This window comes from Azolla caroliniana, unplaced genomic scaffold, assembly GCF_043228905.1.
Source record: "Azolla caroliniana isolate FFs.n. ecotype wild unplaced genomic scaffold, voAzoCaro1.0.p SCAF_2, whole genome shotgun sequence".
NCBI classification, from domain to species: domain Eukaryota; kingdom Viridiplantae; phylum Streptophyta; class Polypodiopsida; order Salviniales; family Salviniaceae; genus Azolla; species Azolla caroliniana.
In genome coordinates this window covers 6,319,891-6,326,801 of record NW_028230437.1, presented here as the reverse complement: position 1 = coordinate 6,326,801, position 6,911 = coordinate 6,319,891, and positions in this window count along the sequence as shown.

The following is a 6,911-nucleotide window of genomic DNA, read 5'->3' as shown; positions in this document are numbered from 1 at the left end:
ACGCCCCGAACTTCAACGCCAAACCCCCGAGATAGAGCTGGACCATCTCGCTTTCCTCGATGTTCACATCGATGGAAGCTAAGGAGTCGCATATGTCCTTAATACTCGAGGTTTATTTAGCCACCGACAAATCGCGTTGCCATAGGTTGCTCAACTCCTGTCGGAGCGGATGCTTCCTAGCTGTGGTGCTCGCGGCGAAAATCTTCTTCAGATTTTCCCATGCACCCTTCGGCGTTTTTGCATCCCGGACGTAGCTTAATAGCTATTCACCCACACAAGACGCAAAGCAGTACAACACTCTGCTCGCCGATTGTTTCCACGCCGGGAAGTCATTGTGTGTTGAATTGGGTGTTGTGTCATTTGCACCATCGACATAGCTCTAGTAACCGTGTCTGAGCAGGTACTGGTGCATCTTGTAAGACCAAGACGCGTAGTTGTTTTTGTCGAGCTTCTCCGTCGGAAGCGAGCTAGCCATTCCTCTGTCCATCGGTTTTCTTGTTCTTCTTCGTTGGTTTTTCCTTCAAGCAAACTCAGCTGCAGAGGTTCTCAACTCTCGCGCTCTGATACCATGAAAAGAATTGCGTGTGGAAGCAATATAGAAAACTGAACAACAGAAAACGTAGGTTTAATGGAAAGCTTAGGTTTGCATAGTACGCACAGGAGAGACAGAGAGAGAGAGAGTAAACACCTAACTTAATTCAAAAAATAATACTCAATCCGTACATAGGATGTGCTCAGTGAGCACTTTTATACAAGCCTTGACAATCGGGCTGGCACAAGTATTGACAGTACTTGACTGCTCATAAATGAGCTTCGACTCTTACTCCCAAAACTATTCCTTACGAGGAATATCTCTCTAACGGCCTTTCGGTTTATGCACCGATACGGCCTTCCTACGCACCGGTCTGCGTACCGGTCCGGCCTAACCGATTGGTCCCAACCAATCCAGTCCTCGGCTTGCTCAACCGATCCGGCCGATGTTGAGCTTGTCTCTCAACAAATACACACATTCAACGCATAGAAGTGATTGGCGCACCGGAGCAATGTTTTGCATGCAAAAAACTTGGTCATTTAAAAGCAGCATTGGCATAACACTGAATTCTGGTGCACCATGGATGAAGAGGAACCTCATCTCCGCCACATCCACCTGCGGACTATCATAGACACCGAACTAACTCCAAGCCTTTTCTATTTCTATGAGAAGCATGAAGGGGCGGTTGCAGCTCACAAGATAGCCCACAAACTCCATGTTGGGATTTCGGTCCCTCCGGATGGGATGTCCGGAGATGAATGACGGCAATCCCGGTTACGGTTACGGTCCCGGTTACAGAGCCGGATGATGAAGACCCCGGCTACGGAGCCGGATGATGAAGGTACCCGGAGCGAGATCCGGATGCGGGGACATATTTGTGAATATGTCTGCCAAGGGCCCTTGAGGCTATATTTGTAAATAGCCCGAAAGTCATATGCGTATAAATATGACTTAGGGCAAACAGTTTTATGTTGTTGCTCACCTTATGTTTTCAGCCGAGAGAGCGAAGTGAGAGCAGCCGAGAGAGAGAGAGAGAGAGAAAGGAACAGGTCGACGCCTCTGTGTATTACCGCCGCCTGCGGCGAAGACAGTGAGCTCAAGGTTGTTGCCTTGTAGCTTCACCATTGTACATCTCTGTGTATAGTGATAGTTGGAGTTTGAGGACTCCCGTGGTTTTTCCCATTTAGGGTTTTCCACGTAAAACACCCTGTGTACTCTTCTCTCTATTGTCTTCGTGCACTTTGTATTTCCCGTTTTCTGTGAGTTGATCCTATTCCTCGGTTTGTGACCGAGCGCTGTTTTGCAACAAATTGGTATCAGAGCACGGTAACACAGAAAATGGAAGGCGGCGGTAGTGGGCCTCCGGGCATGATGGTGTTGAACTCACAGAACTACGCCGACTGGAAGATAAAGATGGAAGACCTTCTCATCGTCCGAGACCTGTATGAACCGATCGACAATGCCGAGATACCCAAGGGGGTAATAGAGTCGGAGTGGAAGCTCCTGAACCGGAAAGCCGTAGCGACGATCCGGCAATATGTCGATGTAAGCGTTCTACAACATGTGGCGAATGACACCAACGCATATGAGATGTGGAAGAAGCTGTCGGGCCTCTACGAGAGGAAGAATGCGTTGAACCGGACCTCCCTGATGAGGAAGATAGTGAATCTCAAGTACCGGGACGGCGAGAATATGGTGAAACACGTGAGCACGTTCATGGGACTCGTGAACCAGCTTGCGGCGATCAAGTTCCCGTTGGAGGATGCAATGCAAGCCATCATTCTGATGTGTACATTGCCGGAAAGCTGGGAGAACTTGGTGGTGACTCTCAGCACCTCCTGCACCGAAGATAACTTGTCTCTACAAACGGTAAAGACGAGCATTTTGAACGAAGAAGCGCGTCGGAGAGATAAAGAACCGGTTTCCGATCCGAAGATGCTGCTTACCGAATCGGATCGGGGAAGACAATGGAACCGGAGTCCGCAAAGACGGGAGAAGTCGGGGACCCGGTCGCTGTCAAGAGGAAGGCCCACATGCTTCCACTGTGGGAAGCCGGGGCACTTCCGGAAGAATTGTCGGCATTACCGAAAGGACAACGGAGCCGACGACACCGATTCGAAGAAGTCACCGGAGAGAAACGGTGCATACCGGGGAGCCACGGACTGGAGAGGTCCGGATCAGCGAGGGCAGGACCGGAAAGGAACGACGGCACTCGCGGCAAGTGAAGAAGAGATAATGCTCATTACCGAAGAGAGGGAGCTGAACCTTGCCGGTGTAGAGATGACCTGGGTGGTCGATTCCGGAGCGTCGTTCCACCTGACCCCGGAGAAGAAATACTTCTCATCCTACACAGCCGGTGAGCACGGCTGTGTCCGGATGGGAAATGAAGGCACATGCCGGATTGCCGGCATAGGAGACGTGTGGCTTATGACATCAACCGGATGCAAGATGCTGCTGAAGGATGTTCGACACGTCCCGGAGGTCCGATTGAACCTGATCTCGGCCGGGAGGCTAGATGATGAAGGCTACACGGGTAGCATCCGGAACGGTGTCATGAAGTTCAGCAAAGGGAGCCTGATAGTGGCTCGGGCCCGGAAGGTCAATACACTATACCTGATGAATTCCCGGCTATGTCCGGAGGAGCTGAACGTGGCAGCCGACACTGCCGGTGAGCTGTGGCACAAGAGACTGTGCCACATGAGTGAGAAGGGGATGAAGAGGCTTGCCGATGACAACCTGATACCGGTAAAGCACGTACACCTAGGGAAGTGTACCGACTGTCTGGCCGGTAAGCAAAACCAGACCTCCTTCCACTCAAGGCCACCGACGAGACGTAGCGCACCATTGGAGTTGGTACACACTGATGTGTGTCAAGTAGAAGCGAAGTCACATGGCGGAGCTCAGTACTTCGCAACATTCATAGATGACCATAGCCGGAAGCTGTGGACGGCACCGTTGAAGACAAAGGACCAAGTATTGTCCGTCTTCAAAGAACTCCACGCGAGAGTGGAAAGAGAATCCGGCAAGAAGCTGAAAGCGATACGAGCGGATAACGGAGGGGAATACCGGGGGCAGTTCGCAGAGTACTGTCGCTCGAAGGGAATCCGGCTCGAGTTTACTGTGCCGAAGACGCCGGAACTGAACGGGCTGGCCGAGAGGATGAACCGGACCATAATGGAGAGGGTCCGGAGTATGCTAGCACATGCGAAATTACCCAAGGGATTTTGGGCTGAGGCAATGTTGACGGCGACGTATGTGATAAATAGATCACCCTCAGTACCTTTGGACGGAGACACGCCGCAGAAAGTGTGGACCGGTAAGGAAGTGTCCTACCGGCATCTGAAGGTGTTCGGGTGTCTCGCATACGTGCATGTGGCAAAGGACCGGAGAGGAAAGTTAGATCCAAAGACCCGGCCATGCATATTCCTCGGTTACGGCGACGACGAGTTCGGCTACCGAGTATGGGACCCGGTCGACAAGAAGATATTCAGGAGTCGAGATATCATCTTCATGGAGGACAAGACACTCGCCGACTGGGAGTCGGAGAAGAAGATGAAGAGCTCCAAGTCGACCGGTGAGGATCAACTCTACGAAGAGCAGTCCCGACCGGCAAGGGACCCGTTAGCACTCGAGGATCCGGCCGAAGACGGTGAAGAAACAGAACCGGCCGAGGAAGATGAAACTGATACCGGAACTGGCCCCGATCCCGAAATGGATTCGGATGAAGAGGAAACGGAGGAGCCGGTTACCGAAGCTCCGGAACGGAGATATCCTCTAAGAGAGAGAAGGGCCCCCCGAAGATTTCCGGAACCAGAGCACGTGCTGCTAACCGACGAAGGGGAGCCGGAGAGCTTTGAAGAAGCAAAACTTGACACCCATAGCCGCAGGTGGTTAAGTGCCATGCAGGAGGAGATGGATTCCCTGCATGAGAACCACACATATGAACTTGTGGAGTTGCCGAAAGGAAAGCGTGCACTTCGAAACAAGTGGGTGTTCAAGCTGAAACCGGGAGATGCCGGAAACCCCCCGAGATACAAAGCCAGGATCGTGGTGAAGGGGTTCCAGCAGAAGAAGGGCGTCGACTTCGACGAGATATTTGCCCCAGTAGTGAAGATGACCTCCATCCGGACGGTGCTGAGCATAGCGGCAAGCATGGACCTCGAGGTAGAACAGATGGACGTGAAGACGGCATTCCTTCACGGTGACCTCGAAGAGGAGATCTTCATGCAGCAACCGGAAGGATTCGAGAAGAAAGGGAAGGAGCACCTGGTATGCCGGTTGAAGAAGAGCCTTTACGGACTGAAGCAGGCTCCCCGGCAATGGTACCGGAAGTTCGACTCTTTCATGACCGACGAAGGGTACCTCAAAACGCAGTCCGACCACTGCGTGTTTGTGAAGAAGTTCGAAGGAGGAGACTTTCTAATACTCCTCCTGTACGTGGACGACATGTTGATCGTCGGACGAGACCAGGTCAAGATACGGATGCTGAAGAAGGCTCTTCACCGAACCTTCTCAATGAAGGACCTGGGTCCGGCGAGGCAAATACTAGGGATGCACATTATCCGGGACCGGAAGAAGAAGCAGTTGTGGCTGTCACAGGAGAAGTACGTGACAAAGGTGCTTCACCGGTTCAACATGTCGGAAGCAAGACCGGTCGGGTCAACACTCCCGGCAAATTGCAAGTTGTCCAGCAAGCAAAGCCCCAAGACAAAGGCTGAGAAGGAGGACATGATGAAAGTACCATATGCCTCTGCCGTCGGAAGCTTGATGTACGCAATGGTGTGTACAAGACCGGACATAGGATACGCAGTCGGAGTGGTGAGCCGGTACATGAGCAATCCCGGCAAAGAGCACTGGAACACGGTCAAGTGGATACTCCGATACTTGAAGGGCACGACAAACGTGTGCCTCCGATTCGGCTCCGGTAAGCCCGAACTCGACGGCTTTACCGATTCGGATATGTCGGCTGATGAAGATACCAGCCGGTCCACATCAGGGTATGTGATGACGTATGCAGGAGGAGCTGTTTCGTGGCAGTCGAGGCTGCAGAAGACGGTTGCCTTGTCAACTACGGAGGCGGAGTACATGGCGGCTGTTGAAGCCGGCAAGGAAATAATATGGATGAAGGACTTCATTAGAGAGCTCGGTATCCGGCAGGAGGAGTACCGACTCTACTGCGACAGTCAGAGTGCCATCCACCTTGCGAAGAATGCGGCCTATCACTCCCGGACGAAGCACATCCAGCGTAGATACCACTGGATCCGGGAAAGGATAGAAGACAAGGACTTCGTGCTGACGAAGATCCACACGGACGAGAACGGGTCGGATATGCTGACCAAGGTACTCACACCCGACAAGCTGGAAGCATGCCGGAAGAGGATCGGATTGGAGAGACATCCCATGCCGAAGTGAAGGGGGAGTTTGTTGGGATTTCGGTCCCTCCGGATGGGATGTCCGGAGATGAATGACGGCAATCCCGGTTACGGTTACGGTCCCGGTTACAGAGCCGGATGATGAAGACCCCGGCTACGGAGCCGGATGATGAAGACCCCGGCTACGGAGCCGGATGATGAAGGTACCCGGAGCGAGATCCGGATGCGGGGACATATTTGTGAATATGTCTGCCAAGGGCCCTTGAGGCTATATTTGTAAATAGCCCGAAAGTCATATGCCTATAAATATGACTTAGGGCAAACAGTTTTATGTTGTTGCTCACCTTATGTTTTCAGCCGAGAGAGCGAAGTGAGAGCAGCCGAGAGAGAGAGAGAGAGAGAGAAAGGAACAGGTCGACGCCTCTGTGTATTACCGCCGCCTGCGGCGAAGACAGTGAGCTCAAGGTTGTTGCCTTGTAGCTTCACCATTGTACATCTCTGTGTATAGTGATAGTTGGAGTTTGAGGACTCCCGTGGTTTTTCCCATTTAGGGTTTTCCACGTAAAACACCCTGTGTACTCTTCTCTCTATTGTCTTCGTGCACTTTGTATTTCCCGTTTTCTGTGAGTTGATCCTATTCCTCGGTTTGTGACCGAGCGCTGTTTTGCAACACTCCACTCATGGATGTGGACCATCATTCCATCAATGGAAATGACGGGCTGTCTAAATGGTGAGTGCTCCCCACTCACAACATGTTGTGCAAAGCATCAGGCACAAATCTCCCACTCCATTCCATAATTATGAAGATTGTAACATGGAATGTGCAAGGGCTCAGGAGTCGATTGGACCAGCAAAATAGATGGAAACTAAGAAGAGATCTTGAGGAATATATATTAGGGTGTGATGATGACATCATCATGTTGCAGGAACATCACCTTGATAGTACTCGTTTAAAGGAAGTTGGAGATCTTTTATCAAGATCATGGTGAACAATTTGGGAGCCAACA